Raw genomic sequence first — 8,654 nt, forward strand, 5'->3', positions numbered from 1 at the left:
TTGATATGTTAACTTTTTGTTTAAAGATCAGCCAAGCAGTACAAGACCGCTTTACACAGAAAATAATTTTAACTGTATATCACTTCCCACAGTAATTCTACACCTTACATTTGCAAACAGTGTTTTCAGAAAGTTATGGCTCTGCCAAACCTGATTCTGATATAGATTCTATTTCAAGAAATATTTCATAGAAAAATCAGCCATGATGGTACCACATTCTTTCAGTCACAAACAGATTATCTCCTCTTCTAGACAGAATATAGCATTTAATTTTGTACAGCAATACAATATTACAGAAAGTGGAAATAAATCAGTCTACAGGATGAATTAGTTCAAGCAGAATTTCAGTACATAGCCACTGGATTAAGGCTGATGATTTTTGTGATAAGTTGTCCTACACACAACACCTAGTTTGGAATATGCTAAAAATTCAAGGAATTCCCCACCTACTATAGCTTTTGGCATCTTAAATTTGCATTTCATCAAATATTTACCACTTCCAGTCATAAAATACTCTCTAGTTTCATCTGGGTATTGGTAGACTGCCACCTGCCGGGATATGAACTTTCCAATTCATCCCACTCCTAGATTTCCATTTGCATTTTCATCTGTGCCTTCTCCATTGTTTTAGGATTATTTCTGGATTTGGTAATATGCTTAAATATTATTACTATTCTAATATACAATTTTATATATATTACTATACTAATATACTGATAATATACTAATATTATTCTATAATAATAGAATTATCTTCTAAGTTATCTATAGTCTGAATCTAAACTTTTATCAGTGTCTGAAAGAATCTACATGGAAATAGCATATATGAACTGATTCTAGTATTTGCTTTAATGTTTTGAAATAGTTAAATTCTTCAAGAACTACTGAAGGCTTATGAAAATTCATCACTGATGCCTGAAAATGAATTGCACAGTCATCTATTTATGATCATACTGCAAACACTACAGCACCCAGAGACTGTGCAACTAAATATATACAGCAGAGCACACAGACAACAAGGAGACTGCAATTAAAGGAGGTTAATATTACATCGGCTTTTGCTAATTTGTTGCTCACTACAACAACAAATACAAGACTCATGTGCCTATGCTCCCCACTGTTGAAACAGATAAGTCTCGATACATACAAGAAGAGCTTGTGACTCACTAAGAAAAGTGCATGTGAATTAATTACTGTAGAGGGTGTTTTGCTCCTATGCAACTGAAGTACCGTATTCTTCCCTTGGATGTTTCAATCTGATCCCTGCTTAGATCAACGACACTTTATGTGGTTCATACTTAAATCAATGTCACCACATAAACATAACTGAAGGAATTATTTTCTTGACACATATTTCTTCTACACATATTTCACAGTTAATGAAATCTAACATAAAAAGAAGCTACATTCTGAAACAAAGTGGTAACATTTTGGAGCACTTGTGCTGAAAAGTATAGATTTATCCTTGACTGTAAAACACAAAGCACAGTCTTCTTCCTGATTTGACTCCTGGTCCTCGGGATCCTTTTTTTGTATGCTTGATTTATTCATTAGTCATTGTTAGTGGATAATTATTGTGCTCATCAGTATTTACAACTGCTCCTTTTTTTCTTTTCTTTTGCATTTACATTTCTGCAGTTTAACATTATCACATGGAATTTGTCACTAGTCACAGAATTTAGAATTGAGAATTCATTATGCTTGACTTAGGATGAATTTAACCTGAAGAATTTTAAAGGCCTAGTGAAGATTGTGAAGGTGTTAATAAATCCAGTACAGTAAACCTCTGAAACAGAAGATTAGCTGTCACAGTCCAAATGTAGTAGCTAAATTGTTGTTCTGGGTAAAACTTGTATAGGCCTCAGTAGGGAATAAGGCTGCAATTAAAAGCAGCACGTGACCCCTACAAGAAAAAAGAGTGAAAGCAAAAACAACTGCAGTTTTTCTGTGAATAGCAAAATTCTGGTAAGAACACAAAATAAGGGAAAAATGTTTTTAAAAAATCTTAAACATTATTTTTTTTCTTCTACAAAGTAGAAAGGAGCATTTGATCATCTGATTTTATTTTGAAAAGAAACAAGCCAGAATATGTCTTTGGAGGACTGAGAGTTTTAGCCACACAGTTTCTCCTGGGTAGAGATCTAAAAAAAGTTGCAGATGCTTTTGTACAATTTTTTTGCAGCCTGTCAGACCATTAGGAATATAAGGACTGGTATTTCATCTGTTAAGCCAGTCTCAAATTGCTACACATCTGTTCATTTTTAGGGAGTACTGTCAGGGATTAGGTTAGGAAAGGTATCACTGAAGTGTCTTCTAAGTTCTTACTGAGTGGCACGCACTGTATCTTCATTTTCTGTAGACTTTTCTGGTAAACCTGGCATTCGACACAAACCAGAAAAACTTTGCAATGTCCTACCTCTTACTTGCTACTACCTGGCTTACCACAAGCCATGGCACCCCATATTGCTGCCTATGACTGCCTAAAGTCACAGGCTTTGAGTATTATTCCTCCCCCTGTGGCTGTTCCACAGAGTCAGCAGAGGAACCTTTCTGGAGAAGAGTAAAGCTACAGCCCCACCACACACTTGGCAGAAGCTTGGCTCAAAAAGGCAAGAGCCAAAAGCTAGAGTGAAGATTCTTCTGTACAGACCTGAACACAGACAAAATGGTAGGTCAGGCAAAGGAGGCAAGAATGATACTTAATGAAAACACTGTAAAAAATGCAGCACACATTATGGAAATCATAACAACGTTAAATGACATGAGAATGAAAACTAACAATCTGATGAAACATAAGCACTGAAGAAAAGGAATTTGAAGTTTTTGTGCTTTGTTCCTTACTCACTGTATCTAAGCTCTTGCCTTGCAAATTTAGCATTATTGCTGATGCCGACTGTAGAAAGTGCTGCATACTGTCAGCTGGTTTGTTCAGCTTCAATAAGAGGTTAATAAATTAGGAAAGATCAGGGAGCAGAGTAAAGAAACCAAATCTTCTCCTTATTTTTTGTACAAGTCTTTTCCCTTTAGACCAGAAAGTCCTAGCTTTCCGCTGTATTTGAGGACAACAGCCATAACATAAATAACTAACGGGTAAAAAGAGATTTCTGTGAAAGGTAATTTGATAGAGTATCCTGTAATACCATATGATTCTTGAACTACTGAATCATTTTCATAATTTCCAATCTGTTTCAGGACTCAAACTAGACTTCTAGTAGAAAATTTTAATGTACTTTCAAGACAGACGAATGAGGTCTGTGCTTGCTGTTCAGGATACCTGAACACAGAGCAGTCAAAAAGTAAGCCAAACAGTTCAGCTTTTGGAGTCAGTGCTATCAACCAGCAACATGGCATATTTATCCCAAAAGGAACATGAGAAGTAAAAATATATTATTCTCCACAGTATAGCAGGATGACCAAGCATAATTAACAATGTTCTATATATGCACTTAGCTCTATTTAATGCTTAATAAATTCTATCTGCAAGCATATTCTTCTGGTAGGTGCACTCAAAAGATGCTGCTGGCAAATCAGTGGGCAAAAGTAAAATGAAGACGTTAAAGTTTCCCTGAATCTGTATGAGCCCTACAGTTGTTAAAGTTACAATGTCTGCTTCAACTTTACTGAAAGCTTGTAAATTGTTTACAACGTGGACACATGTATCTGTGGATATAGTCAGCTGAATTAAAAAATATTTTTGTCTTACCAAAAGCCCAGGCATTTCTTATACAACATATAGACAAAATTGTGTTATCACAATCAAAGAAATCAGACAATAATGGTACATAAGACCATACATACACCAATCTGTAGGTTTCCAAACATAAGGGAAAAAACGGTGGTAGTAGTAAGGAACACACGTTCCAGATATCTGGAATGCAGATTAATTATATTGATTAACTTGCACATATCAATGGCAAATAGAAAACTGTTTTCCAGCTGCTGCCGAAAGTTAAGAAAATTGATGACAAGGTGATGGAGGACAAAGTGAACTTGAATTATACTCATCACTAGACACTGACGTGTTCCATTGAGAGAACCTGGTCTTTTCTGCATCTTTCACCTTGAGATATACTATAATGCTAATTGTAGAATATGCTACCATTTGTCAAGGAACAGCTACCTTTTTAGAGCATAGGAAAATGATTTTTCTTCCTCTCATCACTTGTTTTCACCTATTGATTTTTTCTTTATTCAAGGAGAATGTATTCACAGGATCAAAGCAAATGATTAGTTTTGTAAAATCTCAGATTGCTGAATTAAAATTCAGTTGGGAGGAAGAGTGAGAACAATTGTGTGTCAGCAAATAATTCAGACTCCAATTCTACAAACATTTTCTCTGAAGAATGTTTTATCTGCCTCATTTGTTTTTTCAAAGAAAAATACACTCTCAAAATTATGAATTAAGGGAATCCATTAAGATGGCCAAAGTTAGTCAAAGCGTACTTACTTGGAATAGGTTAACATGTCTACTTTTTCAACTTCTACATAACTACATTCACATACTGTTTGAGAAAAAAAAAAAAACACCTTAGTGATATTTCTTATTATTAGTAAGAAACAATAAGGTTATGTCAAGCTTTCTCTGTAGGTTTAACTGTTGCTAGGATTCTGTTACCAGTTTGTACACCTGCCATTTTTAGGTTTTCTCTTCCCAAAGGAGCAAGTTCCATCAACCAATTTTTTTCAGTTGCATGAGTTTTAGAACTACAAAACCAACTGCCCTTGCCTGATTCTTTGCTAGTAGAAACAATTCCAGCATGATGGAGAGCTAGTGGCAAAAACAGCCAATCTGTTACTTTTTGATATCTAGTAGAATGAAAACAGCACTTCTGGAACAGAAAAAGATTCTGAAGAGGGATTACTTGGTATCTCCTAATATTAAATCAGATTCAATTAATTCTAATAAAGAAGAGAAAGACATAGGCACAAAACTCTTAATTTTTAGATAAAACAGAACATACCTGAGTGGGAATGCAAGAAAAAGATTTTTTTTTTCCTGGTTGATCAGAAAGGAGGAAAGTAATAAATTCATTAGTTTTTTTATGGAGCAAGGCTGTTTACTGAAATAACTGGCAAATACTAAATTCAATATTTTGAAGTTATTAAAAATGCCTATAAAACACTACTGGAAATGGTGACTTAAACAATGGCCACCAAAATGCATAGTAACAGTAGAGGGAGCCATCATTCCAAAGAGATTTCAAAGAAGAGTCCAATTACTGCATCAGGAATATACTCTTGTACAAACCTTTGACTGTGCCCCTGAGGACAAACGTCACTTACATATGGACACATACATATGGAATTACATATGAAAAAGAAATATAAATGGCATTTTGTTGAACTCATTTGAGGATAAACTCTGAAAGACCAAAGATGGAGTGATAGGTTTGCAAGACACCTTTTCCCTCCATACATTTTTGTGAACTATGGGACCTATCCATTGTATAAGTGGAAATTAGATTGTGTTCCTCAGTAATGAGAACTCTGTTCAGTGGAAAAACCAATGAATCTTTTTGTGAAGAAGCCCTGTGTCAGCCTGATCCAACATCTCCCAAGTTCAATAGAAGTGATGAAAATACTCTGCCATGCATCTGCCAGGAACATACAGCATTAGAAGCATAATACTGTGGCATGAGGGAAAGGAAAATCTTTTTACTGAATAACAGTTTGGAAGAAAAAATCTGGAAGAATCTATAACCTCACTGAGTTCTATTTCCTGACTGTCTTTTCTCTCTTTTCATCACTTATGTGCCTCTTTAAAGCAAGACTTAGAGGTTCTGTGTGAGCAATGCTTATCATGGCTTGATGAAGTTGCTTTGTAAGGGGAGAAAGAAGGAGAGAATAGCGGAGGTTACTGAAATGGCTAGGTAGGCAATTATTTCTCTTGATATGACTAATCTTGCACTTGAGGTCTTCTTCAAAAAACACCATTTACCTAAATTATCTGAACCAATTAGCAACATTAATATCTATTTAAGCTCATAGAGTAGAAAGCTTGCCCCTTCAAAAAGAAAGATACTGTGTATATATTAGCCTAAGGCATACCTAGTCTTTACACTTTGTAGCCATTCTCAAAGCAAAGTCAAATCTTTAGTTGCCACCTCTCCAAAAGTAAGTTTTTACTGTTAGCCCTCCCTTGTGCCAGTATCTGGATAAGCAATGGATGCTGCAGCTTCAAAGACTAAAGAGCAGACAGAATCATCTTTATCATCCTCTAGGTCTGTGTTCATTAAGAAGTTCTACACTTTGCAAATCTCTCTTGAACCATCTGGGATACTTAAAGGCACAGAAATAATCTGATAAAGTATAATTTCATTTTCTACCAGTACATAAAATTGTACGGGTAGCGTATAATAACATGCCTAATAAAATCTGCCATAATAAATGGCAAGATCATTCAACATTGTCACTGACCAAAGGCAAGAACCAATAACTTGCCCTTCAGTTAATGGATAAGTCTATTTATCAGCATGGTCATGTGGAGTACTTCAACAATGCTTTATTCAGACATGCATGAAGAATATTTTTTCTACATTTTTCATAAAATAGAACTTATGACCTATTAATTCCATATAGCTATTTATTTCATTGTCTAGAGCAAGGCATAAGAAAAGTATTTTTATCTGATCCCAAAGAAATTTTGCACCCACCTTTTACCTACTGGTCTATACAACTGTATACAGGAATATAAGGAATGAAAGAGGTAATCCAACACAAAGATATATTTTCATAAATGGACTTAAAAAGGTCTAAGAAAGTTGAACAGACAGAGCAGATGACAGTAGCTTCTTGGGTTCTACCACCTTTCTGGGAACCCTGTTGCCTCTCAGGACACTCTGGGACACCTTTAACGACCCCGTGGGCTGCTTGTGAGATGTACAAGATGAGAATCCCAACCCTGCCACTCTGGCTTTTTATTTTTCTGAAATATTTTGACTGTGGAAATTTCCCTCCTCAGGCTGATTCTCTGTCAAGTAACCTAGATGTGCTGTGTTTGTTTGTTTCCCCAGGAATAAAGCTTATTCAACTCAGCAGTGTAGGTTTTGTTACTGAAATTAGAAATAAATATATATATATATATATATATATATATATAAAATACTTGAAACACTGAGTTCTATATTGAGAGTAAGATAGTAATGTCATTTCCTGTCTTGGAATTAATTTACTATTTTATTTTCTAGCATTGGTATTTGTATTTATACACATTTTCATTTTGCAGACTCATTTTCATTTTTGTAGAGGAAAAGTACAGAACTTCATTTTTGAGCCAAGATCTATATTAAGATCTTTTAATACATCTTTTTAGGTCCTTTCCATATCAAAATATTTAAGATGCTTATTTATGGTCTGATTTCCCATCCCCATATTTTACTGGAAGAATTACAATTGCTACATTAATCCAGAATCATGTGAGTAGGCTCATAAAAATGGATAGTGTGATCATATCTGGAATTTACACAGGACCCTATTCCATAAAGCATATTCTGCCCTTACTGTAATATCATCCTCCAGAGCTTTAAAGTCTTTCAAGTGGAATAAAGATGTTGCTATAATGACAGTGAATGTAATGAGATTAAATGTAGTTGGGAGTCAAGGTAAATGGCCTTACATCAGAAAGAATGTAGGAACACAGATTCTTATAATGAAGACAAAGGATATTACCAGCACATTTTTTGCTACATTTCTTTGGCAAAGTAAGGCCACAGCAGGACATGCCATGCAATATGGATTCTGTGTTCCTTTCAGTATTTTACATTTAATAAAACCTGCATGCTTTCAGACAAAAGAATAAAAAGAAATATCTTCAATAAGCATTGAGATCTGTATTAGCAATACATAACCTCCCTAAAAACTGACAATATGGTGTGTGTTCTTTTTTTTTTTTTTTCCAGGATAAAAAAGAACTTAATCTAAGGAATTACATCAGAAGTGGACCATATTTTATGTGGAATCTAAATAACCACAGTGGAGGATTCAAGGCCCAACCTGAGGTCTGCCCAACAAAGGATGTGCATACAGATTTTCCCTGAGCTTGTACATTATGATTATGCAGCCCTTTATTCCAATGACAAGACCTAAATTATTCTAAAATGTATTTTGATTCTGTTACCTCTAAAGTTTCTGAATGAATTTACTAAAAATTATGTGCTATTTAATTTGAGATTGTTCCTTTAAACACATGAAATTAAAAGGGATGCTCAAGAGTGTCATTTGTCACAGAGGTCTGCAAGTCCACAGCATGTTATCATATAACCAGGGATCTTCGAAATAATATCACCCCAATCATTATACTAGCTTTCATGTTAGCAATGCCTATCTTAAGATGCTAGTCTACACTGGAAAATTAGCAGTAAAATATCATATTTTGGGTACTACACACTTCTGATGGATAAGGTTATTTCTAGGTATAGCATGTCAAATACCAATAATTTGTCAAAGAAATACTGTTCTATTTCTATTTTAAAAAGTTAGTAGACATAACTTTCTTGAAAATTATTGAGTAGTTGTTTTCTCTGCTTATTTATTTCAGTTATTAAAATCAATAGTTGCTGAAGATAAGCTTTTTCAAAAGAAGCAAATGTATTTCAATGAGAACTGGGCACCAAAATCCCCCAATTAGCTTAATTCCATAAACCTTAAAAACTGAA

Source organism: Cygnus atratus, chromosome 12 (genome assembly GCF_013377495.2).
Source record: "Cygnus atratus isolate AKBS03 ecotype Queensland, Australia chromosome 12, CAtr_DNAZoo_HiC_assembly, whole genome shotgun sequence".
Taxonomy (NCBI): domain Eukaryota; kingdom Metazoa; phylum Chordata; class Aves; order Anseriformes; family Anatidae; genus Cygnus; species Cygnus atratus.